General features: G+C 38.7%; 1 pseudogene; it reads left to right on the top strand.

The window, feature by feature from the left end:
- The window catches only part of LOC144773950 (solute carrier organic anion transporter family member 2B1-like), an 846,173-nt pseudogene that overhangs the window by 154,157 nt on the left and 671,112 nt on the right, over positions 1-20,904 (top strand).

A 20,904-nucleotide genomic window follows, 5' to 3' on the forward strand; every position in this document is an offset into this window, starting at 1 on the left:
AGTTTAGACGTAGGACTGAGGTCATCTAGGTCTCTACTAAATATGTTAAACTTAATTAGGTATGCCAGCTAGCTCAGAGGTCACTAGAAACTTTCTCGAATGAACAGGAAGGAGTTAACTTTCCTGATTAGACCAGAAGGGATTAGTTTCTGACAACCGCATAAACATGACAACTTTGTTCCCCCCAGAATAAGGAGTATATCTCCAGAGTCGTGTGAAAACAATAGACAGCTATTTCACTCAGTCAATCGTGCATACTTAGTTTCACCAGAGTGCATAGAAATAGAGAGACGGGCGTTTTCAATAAAAGGTGTTATTTATTGAGCAGTCCTCTTTCTCATGCAAGAGAAATGAATTGCCACAATTGCAGTACTTATCATGAAGTAAAGTGTGTACAGTAAAAGGAGTATTATGAAATACTACTGTAAAAGCAGTGATATGGTTTCTTAGCCATATGATACTTTAAAACGGATAAAATATATACGTACATAAAAACATTGACTAACGTACTCAACTGGTGCTTCTAAGATACGCCTACCCCGGTGTACCTGACCTAAGCCTAATACGTGGGAAGGAGTAAGTAAGTTGCAGTTTAAGTTAAGTTAGGTTTTTTGCCAAGAATCTGAATCAAGAATTCTCTTAAGGTTTTAATCAGCTCCGTACCTTGGTTCTAGAATGAAGGAGGTCTTGTATCTCGTGTCTCAGGACTCGATCTCCCAGGAACCCGCAAGGGTGACTGGAAACACCAGAGCTGGAATTTCTCGGCAAGAGAAAAGACAGCGTCTCTCTCAGTGCGTCAAGTGGGAGGCTTGGCTTCCTTCGGCACTCGCATCAGCTGGGCGTCGGGCAAGTAGATAGCCGCTCTGCTCCAAACCACCGTGTGTTTGCTTAAGGCAACGTTGGTATATTTATACCTGGAAGGTGCCGGGTTTGACGTCACTAAGAACTAACAGTTCTTTCTGGACTCCAGGAGTTCTTGTGCAAATCAAAACAAAAGCAGGGGGAATTCCCGGGCTGCTGGAGGCTTGGTTTGTTTAAAGAACGCGTTGTACTTTCTAGGAGTCTATGGCAGTAGCCTTGCCGTATTTGGACTCCATGGGCTATGACTAAATATGGACATGATTCTTATGCCTTTATAAGGATATGTTTCGTTATAACCACATAAGGGCATGAATCGGGGATATTTAATTAGGGTCCTAGATACATTCACAACAACAATACCAATAGCTCAAACATTTGCAAATGTGTGACTTATTGTATTGCAAATGCTTATTAATCTCTGAGACAGAGGCACCAGCAGATATAGGAAAGCAGGGACCATGACACCAGGCTGTGCCTTTCAAAAGCAGGCCGATATAACCAATAATAGCAGCATAGTGTTAAACATAGTAGGCCCGATTCACAGAACTAACTTAAGACAAAATCCTAAACTTACTACCATTTTGTTATTCACAGAAGTCACTTACTCATTTTGGTGTTCACAGAAGGCACTTACTTATTTTGGTATTCACAGAAGTTAAGAGTCCTAACTTTAGGACCCCTAAATGCCTTCTGTGAATACCGAAAGTCTTAAAATTAGGATTTTTCTCAGTTTGGGAGTAGTAAAGTTAGCCTGACTAATTGAAACCAGGCACCTTAGAGACCCACCCCATTTTTAACATATCAACTAGGAGCCAGAATAAAGTTATATTGCCCACAAGTTAGATATTTTTAACTCACTCCACTCCATATACACCACTGCACCACACATAGTTCCTCACAAATAGTGCTCCTAAGTAATTCCGCAAGCCGTAGCACACCTCAACCCGCAGCGGGTTGAGATGGCCCCTATGATGAAGCATGTCACTGTGGGGTAACCCTGGTGAGTGTGGGGACTCAAGCAAGGACTTTTTCCCTTTTGTTCCAGATTTTTCGTCTCAAACGGAGAGAAAATAATTTTTTCCAGCTATGTTCTTTTTCCGAGATTTCGGATTTTGTAGGTCTGCTAAACACAGACAAACAGTAACAGACCAGGAAACCAGGAAAAAATTGTCCCCCAAAGAATAGATAAAGAACCATAGTGGAATGAGACAGTACTAAGTCTCTGCTCTGTGGGAGAAAAAGAATAGAGAAAGAAGGGACAAAGAGTCAGGACTGACCACTAGCAAGCAAGGAGTTTAAAGGACTCTGATCATAGACAAATGAAAAGCAATGGCAAGAAAGGGGATGGACTTCAAGCCCACAGACTGATTCCAGCAGGTCTCGAAGAGACAGCGCATGTGCTGTCTAGCTTGACTTAAAAATAAGGAAAAAAGTGCTATGACACGGGTAGCGCTAACTGGGTCTTATCCCCCCTTTAAAGCAATATTGAATAGCAGCCTGCATTGCTGTGCAATATGTTAAAAAATGGTACCTGCATTACAACGTAAGCAGTGGAAGGACAGAGGAAGGTCACAGTTAAACTAAATTAATGTGTGCGATGCATCTTGCTGACTACTTAGAATGATGCCAACAAATGGTAAGCAGTTTAATGTTGGTGTGTCCTTCTTGCATTCTTAACCCTGTAATTTCTCTGGAACTTGATCAGTAGCATTGTTTTAGATATCTGTAAAATCGTTTTATTCCTTCTGTCTATGGAATAACATTGTGAGTTCCATTTAACATTTATTTTTCTAATCTTGTGAAAACTAGGAAATTGTCTTGAAATGCGACTGCACCAGAGACACCATTCAAAGTTTCTTTCATTATGTGCTGATACTAAATCAGATGCTGCCCTTTCTTGGCCAAACTACATTCTATGGTATTAAAATATACTCTCATGTGTCCAAAAGGTGGTTAAGTGCTTAGAGTCTTTTGCAAGTGTATTCCGGTGATAAGCACTCACCAAATTGAGTGCAGAAAATATCAATGCACCTGCCAAATTTATGTCAGTTTGTGCAGATTTGGCAACAGATACTTGTCAATCAATATTTTGTTGTTTAAAAACATAAGCCAATGCATAATCTCATTTCCGCTGAGCTTTTCAAGGACAACGCCATAGGAGACACGCAAGGTGAGGATTCAATAGGTTTGAATAATCTAAATCAAGCACAACTCTTCCACCATGTCTTTCCATTGCCACCTGTTTGTGAATGATGAATTCCAAATTTTATTTAAGATTGAAACTGCCCCATCCTTTAAAATACTTTTGCGCTTAAACTCCTCAAATCTGCACAAGAGTTTTGTAAACACTTTGTAAAGTTTTTGTTTCAGCAAAGACATGACCTGTTTCCTCCGATCCTTGTCACCAATAGCATACACAGGAGTAACAGTATTTGGGTCAAGATGTATTCCCAAGTCTTGTTGATGAGGCCACCTAAGAATTGGGTTCCACCTTTCAGCCACATGGACTTCCCCAGTAGTTTTTCTTCCCTTGAATTGTAACTCCACCCAAAAGTAACCAATCAACTCAATTTTATGACCTATGTAACCACCAGGCTGGACATCAAATGGCAGCAGCTCTCACTCAACACATCGTACACTAATCACTTCCCATGAATTGTGAACCATATGCACACATCAACCATCATCATAAATGCTACCCATCCATACGAATATTACATATGAGAAATTCTGCATGTTTACCTTTCCCAACACAAGCTCACATTCGGATTGAAGGTTGTAACCACCTCATCTTCATTCGTAACACAAATAGTTTTGTTTCTGTCATTCACTTTGCACACATTGTCCCGATTGCAGATTTTATCTACTGCAGGACAACTTTTGAAATTCCTCACATGAAAATAGCTCCCACACCTATACAAAGTTATGCCATTAATGTTCTGTTCCTCTATAATGCCCTTTCTTCCCTTTTCTTCCTCTTTTTGCTACTTAAAAATCCTATCACCTAAAGTTTCATCGTTTTGTATCAACTTACTTTGGCTCACTCATGAACTCCTATTTCTTGGGCAAATCTTTCAACTTATTGAATCCTTTTTGCAATATTTATAGTGGCACTCAGTTATCTCTGGCCCTGCCCATATTCTTTCTTGCACTTTATTACTCTTTCATTTCATTAAGATTTGGGGGCAGATGTATCAAGGGATTTTTTGTCGCAAACGCTGCAAATCGGTAAAAAGCAGCGTTTTGCGACAATAAAATCGGAAAATGGAATGTATCAACTAAAACGCATTGCAATATTAAGGAATCACAAATTTTGCGATTCCCTAATATTGCGTAAGCATTTAAGGAATCGCAAATTGCGATTCCTTAAATGCTATGTAGGAAGCAATTAAGTTTTGCGAATTTACAATAAGAAATCGCAAATTACCACCAACTTGTAGTTGGTGGTAATTTGCAAATTCTTTTACAAATGCACTTTTTGGCATTTGTAAAGGTGCCATGTGGCACTCATACATGCCCTTAGGGCAGGTATGTGCGCCATATGCGCACATATGTAAATTTCAGGGGTGCAGCAGGGTGTCCTTAAGACACCCTTACACCCTTGAAATTATTCTCAATTTGCGATTAGCAAATTGCGAATCGCAAATTGAGAATAACTTCCCATTCCTTCCTATGGGCCGCCTGGCCCTTAGAAATGAATGGGAAATTATTCCTTAATTGTGATTAGCAATTTGCTAATCGCAATTAAGGAATTTTAAGAAATCGCTAAAAAATAGCGAATTTTTAAATACATACCATTTTGCAATTCTTAAATAGCGATTCTCAAAAAATCGCTATTTGAGAATCGCAAATAGGTATTTTGAGACATCTACCCCCTAGTCTTTTAATTCTTGGTCACCACACATAGTTTTAATTTGATTGTTAATGGCTACAGCTCTAAAGTCAGAAACATACTCTTCAATTGTTTTATTGTCTTTTTGTGCCCTAGAATGAAATTGTAATCTCTACATGACAGTATTTATTTTTTGCCATATCATAAATTCAATGTTCTTACTGTATACTTAAAACATCTTCTAATGCCAGTATTCCAAATTAATCTTTCAAACCTGCCCCATCTAAGTTATGTTTAAGCCAAAACAATTTCTTCTGTGGAGTGCACTTGTCCCCTTTAAGTTTACCATAGTTCCTGTTCCATGAGAAAGGTCACCAACATGTTGCAAAAAGAATTGTGGTGTTGAAATATTGGGCATTGTGCCCAACTAAATGGCCAGGAAAATTAAAATGCCCTTAGGAAATTATTGGTCTTATTTATGAGAGGCTTGCACTGCCGGAACCTCACTTTTTTTGAAGCACTGGCGCCATAAGCCTCTCAATGATATCTATGAGGTGAAGCAAAGCCACTGTGGATGGCTTTGCATGGCCTCATAGATATGGAGTAAGAAAAAGCAGCGCAAGTTGCTGCCTTGCCTTACTCTGCATCAAGGAAGCATTACATTGGCATTGTAGTGGGTTTTCCCACACAGCACCCATGGATTTTGACTCTACCCCAGATTTACCTAATCACATAAAACTGGGGCAACCTTACACCTCCCCAGAGCATTCTGCAGCACACATAGAAAGAGGAAAACGCCTCTTTGGCTAGTTTTTGTGCAGGAAGGTGCCCATTCCTGCACAGAAACAATCCTGCCTGTAACAGAGGCACCCTTGCACCATTGTGCAAGGGTGCCTACATTGCCACTAGGTAGTGAATTGTGCTCCAGCACAGGGGGAAAGGACAGGAATGTACTGTATTTCATAAATACGGTGCATTCCTGCCCTTGTAAACTGGCGTAGGGCAGAACAGCAAGAAGACTTGTGGTGCTGCCCTATGCCAATCTCTCATAGAGAAATCCCTATCTTTCTATCATGAAGTAGTAGTAGTATTATTATATTTTTGGTTAATTAAAACCTTTACAATTTCCATATAAAAAGCGTAGTAGCAGCAGCGTCCATATTGTAAAACCCTTTTTTATTAAAAATAAAACATATAAAACTTTCATGAGTTATATTAACATGCGTAGAGCAGTTGTCAATAAATGTTTGCACAGACAATAAGTTAAGAAAAGAAAAGCTCAATTGACAAAGAGCGAGGGACTGTTCTGTCATCGGTAGGTTGAAAATTGCTGTTCGCTTTTCTACTTAAGGATGTATCGTCTGGGTGTCCAGTGACCAGAAAATGTCAATTTCGCTTTAATGTAACGCTTTAAGGGGCCATGAGATGCAAAGACTAAGCGATCCGGTCGCTTGACGAAAGAGCTTTTGGCCCTGCCACTTCATGAATTGAACAAAGCGGCATGCTTGCTCTACATCTCCACCCCCGAAACATGCCTTCACAGCAAGTCTGCAGGTTCTTATCCGCTTACTTACAAAGAGCGGTTTTAGTAAATGTCGCTGTTCGGCCTGTAAATTTCTGCATATACACAATAGGTGTAATACACTTTCATTGGCACACTCACATAGGAGGCATATTGGCTGACCCTGGAATCGTTTCCACGGGGAATTGCCCTATGCCAATTCCTCAAAGAGAAGTCCCTATCTTTCTATCATAAAGGAATAAAATGCTATAAAACGGAACCTGTAGACCTATACTCACTGATATCATTGTGTTTGGAGAACACAAAAATAAATACCTCTTATTTTCTATTAAATATTTTTGTCCCTGAGGATGAAAGAATAAATGCTGCATGCACTAGCAGCAGCCGGTACCTCTCAAATCTGAGGTCTCTTTATACCCCTCTTCTCAATTATTCTCCAAGGAGAGGTTTGGGGAGTGTTAAAAAGTGGATTATTTGTTGAAGGGGTTGGGAACCCACGTCAAAGAATAATCACATTCCTTGTCAGGGTGAACCACAAAAGTCACTAAATAAACATGTGGTTCCTCTGCCAGCTTGCCACAAAAGCAGTCAGGCTTAACTTAGCAGCAATGTGTAAAGTATTCATGCATCACTCAGGACTAATTTTGTCCGGCTGAAGGTTTTACCTTTTGACTTTAATGTGGGGTCTGCGTGCCATTGCTTCGCATGGCTCTGAATCACTTGGTGTTGGGTCTAGTATGGCTTCCAGCTGTGCAGCAAGGCTCTACAGCGATCTGCGTCACTTGGAGTTGGATCCAGTGAAGCCTTTGGTGAGTAGTGGTGTTGCTATGTGGGGCGTTGCTTTACGGTGGAACCGGTAAAGCCTTCAGTGAGTAGCGAATCTCTGACAGAATATTGAGGCTTAAAATATCGACAGACAAAATATCGACGCTGGAATATCGAAGGCATGTATATCAACACCCTATCTACAACATGGTGAGTACAAAAATATTGAAACTAAAATATCGATGTTAAAAATATCGTAATTAAAAATATCGTTTATTTTTCTGTTAAAAAAGGTAAAATTAAGTAAATAATACTTATATATAATTTAAACTTATTTTAAAATTTGTTATAATGTTTAAAATGAATAAATAATACATATTTACTATTAAACATTTAATTAAAATTAAACAAACAATATATAATATATACTTAATTAATTATAATATATACATTATTTTTTAAATAATTAAAAAATATTAACAAATACTACAAATTAAAAATACATCAACACTCATAAAATAATAGCATAAATAATAATAAATAATTATATTTAATAAATAACAACAATTAAATATACTTTCAATATTTTTAAAATTAATTATATACAATATTATGTAACATCTTATATACTTAAATAAATATAAATAATATTGAATAGCATAAGGGTAAAAATTACTATTCAAACTCCAGTGAGTGCAACAGTAGGGAAAGCGTTGGATCCCGGGTATGTAAAAATTACTATTCCCACTCCAATGAGTGCAACATTAGGGAAAGCGTTGGATAGCGTAAGAGTAAAAATTACTATTCCCACTCCAGAGAGTGCAACAGTAGGGAAAGCGTTGGATAGCGGGTGGGTAAAAATTACTATTCCAACTCCAGTGAGTGGAACAGTAGGGAAAGCGTTGGATAGCGGGTATGTAAAAATGACTATTCCCACTCCAATGAGTGCAACATTAGGGAAAGCGTTGGATAGCGTAAGAGTAAAAATTACTATTCCCACTCCAGAGAGTGCAACAGTAGGGAAAGCGTTAGATAGCGGGTGGGTAAAAATTACTATTACCACTCCACTGAGTGGAACAGTAGGGAAAGCGTTGGATAAGTATGGGTAAAAATTACTATTCAAACTCCAAAGGGTGCAACAGTAAGAAAAGCGTTCCATAGCGTAAAAATAATAATTAATATTCCAACTCCAAAGGGTGCAACAGTATGAAAAGCATTGGATAGCGTAGGTTGGAAAATTACTAATCCAACTCCAGAGGGTGCAACAGTAGGGAAAACGTTGGATAGCGTAGGGGGAAAAATTACTATTCCCACTCCAATGAGTGCAACATTAGGGAAAGTGTTGGATAGCGTAAGGGTAAAAATTACTATTCCAACTCCAAAGGGTGCAACAGTAGGGAAAGTGTTGGATAGCGTAGGGGGAAAAATTACTATTCCCACTCCAGAGACTTCAACAGTAGGGAAAGCGTTGGATAGCGTAGGTGGAAAAATTACTATTCCCACTTCAGTGAGTGCAACAGTAGGGAAAGCGTTGGATAGCGTACGGGTATAAATTACTATTCCAACTCCAGAGGGTGCAACAGTAGTGAAAGCGTTGGATAGCGTACGGGTGAAAATTACTATTCCAACTCCAGAGGGTGCAACAGTAGGGAAATGGTTAGATAGCGGAAGGGGAAAAATAACTATTCCAACTCCAAAGAGTGCAACAGTAGGGAGAGCTTTGGATAGCGTAGGGGGAAAAATTACTATTCCAACTCCAAAGGATGCAACAGTAGGGAAAGCGTTGGATAGCCTAGAGGGAAAAATTACTATTCCAACTCCAAAAGATGCAACAGTAGGGATAGCGTTGGATAGCGTAGAGGGAAAAATTACTATTCCCACTCCAGAGAGTGCAATAGTAGGGAAAGCGTTGGATAGCGTAGAGCAAAGAATTACTATTCTCACTCCAGTGAGTGCAACAGTAGGGAAAGCGTTGGATCGCGGGTATGTAAAAATTACTATTCCCACTCCAATGACTGCAACATTAGGGAAAGCGTTGGATAGCGTAAGAGTAAAAAATACTATTCCCACTCCAGAGAGTGCAACAGTATGGAAAGCGTTGGATAGAGGGTGGGTAAAAATTACTATTCCCACTCCAGTGAGTGGAACAGTAGGGAAATCGTTGGATAGCGTATGGGTAAAAATTACTATTCCAACTCCAAAGGGTGCAACAGTAAGAAAAGCATTGGATAGCGTAGGTTGGAAAATTACTAATCCAACTCCAGAGGGTGCAACAGTAGGGAAAACGTTGGATAGCGTAGGGGGAAAAATTACTATTCCCACTCCAGAGAGTGCAACAGTAGGGAAAGCATTGGATAGCGTAGGGAGAAAAATTACTATTTCCACTCCAATGAGTGCAACATTAGGGAAAGTGTTGGATAGCGTAAGGGTAAAAATTACTATTCCAACTCCAAAGGGTGCAACAGTAGGGAAAGTGTTGGATAGCGTAGGGGGAAAAATTACTATTCCCACTCCAGAGACTTCAACAGTAGGGAAAGCGTTGGATAGCGTAGGTGGAAAAATTACTATTCCCACTTCAGTGAGTGCAACAGTAGGGAAAGCGTTGGATAGCGTACGGGTATAAATTACTATTCCAACTCCAGAGGGTGCAACAGTAGTGAAAGCGTTGGATAGCGTACGGGTGAAAATTACTATTCCAACTCCAGAGGGTGCAACAGTAGGGAAATGGTTAGATAGCGGAAGGGGAAAAATAACTATTCCAACTCCAAAGAGTGCAACAGTAGGGAGAGCTTTGGATAGCGTAGGGGGAAAAATTACTATTCCAACTCCAAAGGATGCAACAGTAGGGAAAGCGTTGGATAGCCTAGAGGGAAAAATTACTATTCCAACTCCAAAAGATGCAACAGTAGGGATAGCGTTGGATAGCGTAGAGGGAAAAAATACTATTCCCACTCCAGAGAGTGCAATAGTAGGGAAAGCGTTGGATAGCGTAGAGCAAAGAATTACTATTCTCACTCCAGTGAGTGCAACAGTAGGGAAAGCGTTGGATCGCGGGTATGTAAAAATTACTATTCCCACTCCAATGACTGCAACATTAGGGAAAGCGTTGGATAGCGTAAGAGTAAAAAATACTATTCCCACTCCAGAGAGTGCAACAGTATGGAAAGCGTTGGATAGAGGGTGGGTAAAAATTACTATTCCCACTCCAGTGAGTGGAACAGTAGGGAAAGCGTTGGATAGCGTATGGGTAAAAATTACTATTCCAACTCCAAAGGGTGCAACAGTAAGAAAAGCGTTGGATAGCGTAAATATAATATTTAATATTCCAACTCCTAAGGGTGCAACAGTATGGAAAGCGTTGGATAGCGTAGGTGGGAAAATTACTATTCCAACTCCAGAGGGTGCAACAGTAGGGAAAACTTTGGATAGCGTTGGGGGAAAAATTACTATTCCCACTCCAGAGAGTGCAACAGTAGGGAAAGCGTTTAATAGCGTAGGATTTTATTTTAACATACTTATAAATATTGGTTTTATTTGAAATAATGTATAATTAATTTTTTAAATACATCAACATCTCTAATAAACAATTAATAATTATTAAAACCAATTACATTTGAATAATTAATTGACAATAAATTAACAACAAACACAAATAAGTAATAATTATTAAATATTACTCACCAAATAATAACTATAAAAAAATAAACTATCATGAAAACAATTTTTTTTGTAAATTTAAATCACAATTAAAATTTAAGAAACAATATACTAAATATAAAAAAAATGTTAACAATTAATTAATGAATTTTGCTAGTTAATAAAACAATAACTACGAAATAAAAATATTAATTGCCAATTAAATAAATTAATTATGTTTTAAATAAATTATTTGCAAATTAATAATTAATTAATACATTAATGATCCCTAACAAAAAATGTATAAATAATTAATTATTTACAATTAAATTACTTCCCACCCAATACACCTATAACCCCACAACACGCTCCGGTACTAAAACATAACATTTAATAAAAATTAACATTAATTACCAATTAAATAATTAATTTATCAATTAAAATAATTAATTGCCAATTAATAATTAAATAAAAAATAATTAATTGCAATTAAATTACTTCCCTCCCTATTCCTCTATAAACCCACAACCCGTTCCGGTACTAAAACATATAATTTACTTAAAAATACATTTATTAATATATAAAAATAATACACATATAATATAAATTAATTTAAATACTTAACAAAAACATATAACACATACATAATTAAAATCAAAAAAATAATACAAATATCGATATTAGTAACATCGAAATTAGTTACATCGATATATATGCTATCGATATTACTAACTTCGATATTACTTACATCGATATAAATTAATTCGATATTACTTACCTTAGGGTCGATATTCTGTCCTACGATATTCTTGACATCGATATTCTGTACCTTCGAAATTTTAAACACGATATTTTGGTAGGTCGAAATTTTCAACTCTATATTTTGACTGTGCCAGTGATGCCTTCAGTCAGGATCTCTGTGGCATGGCTCTGGTCACTCAGCATTGGATCTACTAATGCCCTCAATGGTAAGCTGCGCAACTCTGCTGACATTTGCATCACTGTGTGTTGGATGCTCTGAAACCTTCTGTATGACAAGGAGAAGTACAAACTGACTCCAGCCAAGACATTGAGGACAGCACTTGCGGTTCAGGACTCTCTCCCAGCAGATATTACCAGGTCAGGTCCAGTTGGGTCTGGCCAACTGAAAAGCGTGAAAGGCACCTGGAAGCTTGTTATGTCCCTGTCACTCACAGAGGAGTTGAGACAGCTGACCCTTGGAGTTACTTCTGGGGTCCTAGATTCAAGGCAAGCAGACCCAGTCGTACCTCTTCAGACAGCAGCACAGTCCTTCTTCTCCATCTTCTCAGGTTTTTGAATGTTCTGAATTCAGGTTCTGGGGATGACACGTTGAAACTCGATGTAAGCCTTTGGGTGGGAAACACCATTTGTCTAACCCTAAAACTGGCTCTGATCAGTCCTTCATTTCCCTTGGGTTTACCTTTAGCTTGCCTAGTGAAACAAAGGGAAGGCAGGCCTAGGTGTGTGCTACATCTGCCAGTGACAAGACAGGAATCTTTTGAAGTCAGGAAGGGCTGGGTACAGCCCCCAGACTACTCTTCGAAGTGTATTCAGGGCAGGGACACAGCTGCTTCCCAGTCATCCTAACAGGAAGACCCTCACCTCTCCAAAACCAGGCCCTTTTGTCCACTATTCACTCTTGCTGTCTATTTGATGTCACTCAGACCCCTATCGTGAAAAACATCCCCGTAATTCACTGTTATGCTTCTATAATTCTTAATGTTATCAAGAAAACCCTGCCTGAATAGCACATTCCACAATCATAAGGTGTTTCCTGAAAGGTTGACTAACATTGAGTCCAAAGGAGGGCTTCAGCATTACAGCTCCTCTCTTAACTCTCCTCATATTGTGAAACTTTCCAGTCATTGGCGCTATTCTTTGCATCATTAATGCTTGCAAGCACAATTTGAAAATTAATTGCAGATGCCACCACCGCGAAGACATATGCAAACTTTGCATGCTGCCACATGTAGTGCTCTGCAATCTGCTTCACGAACTTTGTTTGCTCCTGTCTCCAACTGTACAAAGACACACTTACTAAGTTGTGACTACAAAGGACTAGTGTATTTCTTAAACAGTAGCAGGCAATGAGAAATCTAACACCCTTGCACTTCAACCATCAAGTAGAGTCCCCTATTACCTTCCATAATCCCCCAAAGTTCACCCACAAGGTCCAAGTTAAAACATAAGTAACACTCAACACTGCCCCAATGTGAATCCTTATTGTGATATCAAAATTACATTTTACTATATGCTTCAGTATGAGTGTTGCATTGCCAATTTGTTTTTTACTGTCTATTTTTATCTAAACCTAATCTACTTTTGAAATGTCTGTAGAAATTATAGTCAAATGTTTTGTTTTTTAAGGTATACTCTATGCTGTGGCTTTAATGGGCCCTGGGGCCGCCTTCATGTTGGGATCCGCCATTTTGCGCTATTATGTGGACATAGACAAACTCCCAGCAGGTAGGTTGACTGCTTGTGCTGGCTTTTTCATTATCTACAAGGTACTTCAGTGGATCTTTGTTTGGCAACATAATTGTGATGCGTGCCATTTGTACAAAACAACGTGATGATGCCAAAATAAATAAATAAATTGAATGTCAAGGATGTTCTTAGTTCTGACAAGTTATTTTGAAATAAGAGAAACATAAGTGTTGTTTGCTCTTGGATTGGTTCCTAATTCTATATCCTACATCAGTAACTCGCTCATCTGCATTTATAAAATTCGCTGGAACTATGACTGACTTGTTTCTTCTTATACAGAGTATATTTTTAACTTCACACCACAGGGTTGGAGGTGATAAACGCAATCCTAGCAACTCAATCTTGTTTAAGGTATACCTATTTATAGGTTTCTTTGTTAAATTAGGTTGCAGTTACTCTGCCTGTGTGGTAACCAACCATGTCAAATACCCCAAAAATACTTAAATGACAAAGGACATTATTTCAAACCACCAAAAATCACAATGAAACAGAAACATCAATGTTTTCTTATGTAAGTAAAATACAGGGAGACTCTCTAGCACATCAGTTAACAAAGGAAGACTTTTCTTGAATACGTACATGTAGCAATGGACTCTCCATTCATTAACCTCTCAGCTGATGGGCCTTCAACCCTTCCCCCCTCCGTCCTAAGCCCTTTTTTGGCTATTTGGGGGTAGTTAGTGCTTAGGCAGTCATAACCTTTTGTCCAAATAAGGTATTCACATCATATTTGTGTCCTTTTTTCCAACATCCTGGTGATTTTAAAGGTACCCAGGGTTTGTCAATTCCCCTGGTGGGGACCGGGAAAATGGCCAAAATATTGCTAAATTCAGATTTTTTTGTGGAAAAATAGGGAAAAATTGCTCTTGATAAAAGTGTCTGTTTTTTTTCAATAAAATAGAATCACCTAACAGTTTGCTGTGATAAGATCACCATCTTCCCAGTTTTCAGGAACATGCAGAGCTGAATTTTGACACTCTTCAAAAGCAGCCCATTTTCCTATTTTTTGTGCTTTCAACCTCCTATTAGTTTGTGATGGAAACCAGTGTAAAACCCATGGGTGATCCAGAAATATATATTGCTGAAAACTGGTCAAATTCAACAAGGGGTCATAATTGTAGTTCCCTCAAAGTTTTCCCAAAGAAAGCAAGTGCTGAAATAAAGACACATTGAAAACGAGTAGGAGAAAACAGTCATTTGTGGCATCTTCAACCTTTATCATGATGGCCGTTTTACGAAAGCAATGTGACATTACGTTTATTAAGCCCTTTTGGTTGTAGGCATATATGAGGTTTGCAAGTTCTCCAAGAACCTGGGGTACCAAGGGCCAACAAGTGACCTGAACGTTACAATGGTTTTGTATTGTGTACTGAGTGTAGACCAATTCATATTGTGAAATATGTAGAGTGAAAAATAGGTATCAAAGTATCCCATGTATTTCTGAAATCGGGACAAAATATGGAATTTAAGAGCAGTGATTACTTGTACATCTCTGGATTTGTGGGTACCCTGTAGGAGCATATGATTTAGACTGGTTTTGTTTTCAAATGTATTATGGCATATACACTGGATTACATTTGGAAGGCACAAATGCAGCGAAATCCAATTGGTAATAACAAATATCCTACTGTCCTATGCTCCCCCATGTATTGTATTAAAAACAGTATCTCATTTGTGCCGGTAGGCCTAGTGCCAGTGACAAAAAACTGTCCAAAATGCAACATGGATATATCAAATTTTTCCACACAACTGTAACTGTGGATTTGGGCCCTTGTTCAGCTGGCACCTAGGAAAACCTAGCACCTCCTGTACATTTGTGAAAACTCGATACCTAAGGGAATACAGGAAGGGTGACTTGGGTGACTTGCGTGGCCAGGTTGTTTCCCCAGGATCCCATGCAAACCTCAAACTTTGGCTAAAAAAACAACCTTTCCTCACATTTCTGTGAGGGAAAGTTCCGGAATCTGTGCGAAGCCACACATTTCCTTTCACCCAACATTCCCCTAAGTCTAACTATACAATTGGTATGGGTAGGCCTAGTGCCCGGGACAGGCAAAGGCCCAAAACATAACATGGATACATCAAATTTTTTCACTCAAGACTGACCTTTTTTATGCAAAGTGGGTTGCTGTGGATTTTGAGCCCTAGCTCCGCCAGCACCTAGCGAAACCTAGAAAACCTGTACATTTTGAAAATGAGACATCTAGGGGAATCCAGGAGGAAGTGACTTGCATGCCTCTCACTGGGTTGGTTTTCCCAGAATCCCTATCAACGTCAAACTTTGACTAAAAAAAATATTTTCCTCCCATTTCTCCGATGGAAAGTTCTAGAATCTGTGGGGGACCCTAAACCTCATTCCACCTAGCATTCCCCTAAGTCTTCCAACAATAATGGTACTTCACTGGTGTGGGTAGGACTAGTGGCCGCGACAGGAAACGTTAAAAAATGCAGCTGATACATTTTTTGCAAAGTGAATAGCTTTGGATTTTGAGCCATAGCACAGCCGGCACCTTGGGAAACCTAGCAAACTTGCACATTTTTAAAAATGAGACAATGAGTTGAATCCAGGAAGGGGTGACTTGCATGGACCTACCTGAAGTGCCCTGCAAACCTCAACGTTTGAGGTTTGCAGGGTATTGTGGGTAAGAAAACATGATAGGATTCACACAAGGCACTCCACCCTGGAATGCCCTGGTTGTCTACTTTTCAAAATTATCTGTGGTTGGTAGGTTTCCATGGGTGGCGGACGAGTATGCCCCCAAATCCCGCAGCTTCCCCTATTGCTGATCCTGCCACGTAGCACTTTAGGTCCTTTTGTGTCAAGGTCTCTTGGCTCTTCCACAAAAGTGAGGTACTATTTTCCTCTGGAGATTTGGGGAATGCTGTGTGGTAGGAAATGTGTGTCTCCCTGCAGAATCGATACGTTTTTCTCACAGAAATGTGAGGAAAATGTGTGTTTATGTTTGAGATTGCAGGGCATAGTGGGCAGCCCCACCCCTTGATTTTTATTAAAAAATAAATCTATGTTGCCTAGTGTGCTTTCTGCCCCACCCCATGTGGTGGAGGGGAGAAATACTGTTTCCGCTTTTATTAGGAGTGAGGGCATAGCCATGCCCATTTTAGGCACCCCACCCTCCCCCTTTAAAAAAAAAATCCCTACTGCCTAATGGGCTTCTTGTCCCCCCGGGGGGGGGGGACAGATGGGGGGCAACTGAATTCTGATCACATGGTCAAAGTAGAAGATTGTGTGACTAACCATTGCACCGGGGAAAGGTGACTACTCTATGAAATAGGTGTAGTAATTAATTCCAAGAGAATTTTAAAAGGTTTATTGAGAATCAGCACAGCAAAGATCCTGTCAGAGCAGCAGCAGGATACAACTGCCTTCCAAGTACAGAATACTACAAAAACATAGTTCTGTTTAGAATCAAGAACTAATACAGAAACATAACAAGTCTCATGCCTTAAAGGAATACACTAATGTATGTATAAATAATGTATTTACATAAAAAAAGAAATGTAACACATCTACCCCATTAAAATAAACAACAAAGGAAAAAAATGAAAATAAAATGTTACACAAAATCTCGCAATGAAATGGGTCTATTTCTGACCCGTACATCATTTTTGATTCTTGAAGCCACCGAATCACATTTAGGTTCATGCACAAGTTTGTCATGATGCATTGAATTTTCCTGGGACTGGTTGGTATTTTGTATAGGACACTTAGCTATTTTCCTTGAGTTCCAAACCTTACCATCTTGAGTAACAACAGTATTCCTGAACACTTTTTTAATTTGAATAGGTCTTCCGTACTTTCTCATGCCCGTACCAACCAAACCCGGTTTCAGAATCCTGAACCAGTCACCGACCTACAAATTATGTTCTCTAGTGTTCCACCTGTTGTTGTACCATGACATTGCCTTGTCCTGCTTACAAATTACTCTATTGGCAATTTCCTGAATATCAACTTTGTCCTCCACTACATTCTTACACTGTTCCTTAAACCACCAAGGACAAATATCTGAAGCTGGGTCTCTTCCCTTAAGTAATTTAAAAGGACTAATCTCCGTAGTGGTGTGTGGAGTGATCCTATAAGTCCACAATTTTTCTCTAATTACATTAAACTAATCTCCTTTTCCCTTAACTGCATCAGCTACAAAACTCTTCAACACCCGGTTAAAGCGCTCAACCTGTCCGTTCTCGTGAGGTTCATAAAGAGATGTGCGTATATGTTTAATCTGACAACTCTTTAAGAAATTCTCCATCTCTGCAGAAACCAATTGTACTCCATTATCCGAAATTACAGTAGCAGGACATCCCTCTCGTGCAAAAACCTCTCTAAAAAAACCAATCACTGCATTCGTAGTAGCCTTAGCAAAAAACTTGTCTTCCGGCCATTTCGAGTGATAATCAATGATGACAAGTGCAAAACGTAAGGTTTCAGGTAAAATAGAAAAGAGACCGGAGATATCAAAAGCAATCCTATTCCATGGAACCTGAGGCCATTTAAAAGGTTTGAGTGGCGGAACATGAACTTTTAACATCTTATCACTATCACAACAATCAATACATTCCCTGACCGTGCGATCAATAAACCTGTCCATTCCTGGCCACCAAAAATCAATCTTATCAAACGTTTCATTGAGGAAATACCGGGATGCGTTTTGTGTGCCATATTTAAAATCAACTCTCGCACACCATAAGGTGGAATACACTTCCCAGATTTAAACAAAAAATCACCTTCACACACTAATTCATCAGCCACATGGAAAAACGGAAGCAATTCTGAACTAATACTACTTTTGCTAGGCCAGCCTTCCACCACATATTTCTTGAGATAAACATACATATCATCTGCATCTTGGGACTCTTTCCACTTTAGTTCAGTGATATCCTGGTATTGGACCGGAATTACATCAGCAATTTTCAACACAAAAATAACATCTTTAACTATATTAAAATTGTCCTTGCAATCTTCGCATGGAAAACGTGACAAACAATCCGCAGTCACATTTTTTTTCCAGGAATATACTCCACGGTGAAATTGTACTCCTGCAATTTAGATGCCAGACGTGCAATTCTCGCCGTGGAGTTACAACCTCCACCAACAGACAATATGTGTATTAAAGGCTTATGATCTGTTCTAGGAACAAAACTGCTTCCCCAAACATAAATTCTAAAATGTTCCACGGCCCACACACATGCGAGCAACTCTTTCTCAATGACCGCATACCTGCGGTCAGTTTCATTGAGTGTTCTGGATGAAAACGAAACATTCCACTCAACATTGCCATCTCGTTGGGGAAGAACAGAACCGAGCCCATATAAGCTGGCGACAGTAGTTATGATACACTTGTAACCCATTCTAAATGGTTTCAAAGTAGGAGCATTTACAATATCATTTTTGATATCCATAAAAGCCTTATCTTGTTCACCCTTCCAGTCAAACATAGCCTTCTGCTTTAATAGTTTTCTTAATGGCTCCATTTTGGTTGCGAAATTTTCTACGAATTTACTGTAATATTCACACATTCCTGAAAAAGACAATAATTGATCCTTGTTAACTGGGGCTGGAGCTTTAAGAATGGCATCTACAATAGACTGCTTTGGAACTAAACCCTCACCTGACAACGTATGTCCCAAGTACTCAACTGATTTACAGAAGAGCTTACACTTATGTGCCTTCAAGGTGAGTCCACTCTTTTCCAGTCTTTTGCACACTTGATCTAAGTGTGATACATGTTCCTGTTAATTTTTTGAAAAAACTAAAATATCATCTTGGAAGCATTTGACAAATGAATCCAAGTCTCTAAAAATTTGGAACATCACCCTCTGAAAGACCGAGGCAGCTGCGGCCAGCCCAAATGGCATCCTTTTATACTGGAAAAGCCCCATAGGTGTGATAAATGCGGTGTATTTCATTGACTCCTCAGTTAGCTCAATTTGATGGTACGCTGATCTGAGATCAAGGGTGGAAAATATTTGCGCACCATCAAATAGGGAAACCAGCTCATTAATATTGGGAAGGGGGTGACAATCAATTATGATATTAGCATTTAACGCTCCTAAATCAATGCACACGCGTAATTTTTTATCAGGTTTTCGTACAAGGACAATGGGGGACACCCATTCCGAAGACTCGATGGGTTCTATAATATTTTCTTTAAGAAGATCATTCAACATTTCCTTCAACTCATCTCTAACATTGAGAGGAACACCTCTCAATTTTTGTTTAACCGGCAGTGCATTATCTGTCAAAACAATTTTATGCGCAAAATTCTTTAGTTTGCCCAAATCATCACAGAAAACATTGTTATATTTATGGCTCCAATACTCCATGTCCTCCTTTTCATCTTCTTTTGCCATCCAATCCTGACTTGTAGTACTTACCATATCTGTCTCACTGCATAGAAAAACTGGATCTTTGGAACGTGGATTTAACATAATCCCTAACTCATATTGATCACGCCAACCAAGAACATTGACACCTTTGACAGTAATGTATAACTTAATAATGGCAGATCTACTTTTAAAGGTTAAAGGTACCTTTAAGAAACCCTCAACATCAATGATAGATCCATTAAAACTTTCAGTAATAATGTCTGATGGTAGCAAACTTGTAATGTCACATGCATCCAATAACTTCTCATTAAAATATTCTCTAGTGATAATTGTCCACGGTGATCCCGAGTCCACAATGAGTACTATTTCCTTATTAAAAACATAAATGGAACATTTGAGAGATCTCAAACTTCCTATGACAACACAACTTCTTTGTATAATAGAAACAACAAATCCTTTGTTGTACTCCTACATTTGACAAACTTCTGTAACATCACTAATACTCAATACCTTTGTGGGGTCAAAATTGTTGGAAGGAACATGTGTTTGGTTGTTACGCCTATCTCTACAAACATTGCTAAAATGTCCCATTCTTAGACAAATCTTACACTCCTTGTTAACAGCTGGACAACCTTGAAAAGAAGCAATATGTGATTTACTACCACACCTAAAGCAAGAAAAAACTTTGTTATAGTTATCTTGTCTTTTATAAGTAAAGTTATTAAAGTTGCCTTTGTTTTTTCCTTGAGAAAAATTAGAACCCCTATAGTCAAATTTAGGTTTTACCATACAAACTTCTTCCTCAGATGCAGATTTGTTAGTATTAGAATTTTTTTTCGACAGCCTCCATCCACTTTTCCGACATTTCAGTGGATTTGGCTACAGCAATTGTTTCTTCCAAATTTGGATCTCCCATGCACCAGAGTTTTTCTTGGATCTTTTTATTTTTAACGTGGACGATGATTTGGTCTCGAAGCATTTCGTCACACATCATCCCAAAGTTACAATGTAGACTCAAAGATCTTAAAGCAGTAAGAAAATCTTCAAAAGATTCATCAGTTTTCTGAGCTCTGGTTTAAAATTTAAACCTGTTCAAAGCGATGTTAGCAGTCGGTTTAAATCTTTTTTCAAGTCTAGAAAATGCTTCAACATAAACATTCAAGACATGACCCTCACCAAGACGTGGAACACTCTGTGGCAAAGTTCTGAACATTTCTTGACCCTCCGAACCAAGACAGTGGAGTAAAATACTTTTTTTTCTTTCAGCACCCATTCGCTCCCCATCAATAGCCTTCATATAATTAAAGAATTCTTCTTTCCATCTAGACCATGGCATGGGAGGATCACCTTTGCTTTGTAAAAATTTAGCTGGAGGATCAAATTGCATTTTTTTAAAAATAAATAAACAACAAAATGAAGAAATGAATACATGAAA

This window comes from Lissotriton helveticus, chromosome 8 (assembly GCF_964261635.1).
Source record: "Lissotriton helveticus chromosome 8, aLisHel1.1, whole genome shotgun sequence".
NCBI lineage: Eukaryota > Metazoa > Chordata > Amphibia > Caudata > Salamandridae > Lissotriton > Lissotriton helveticus.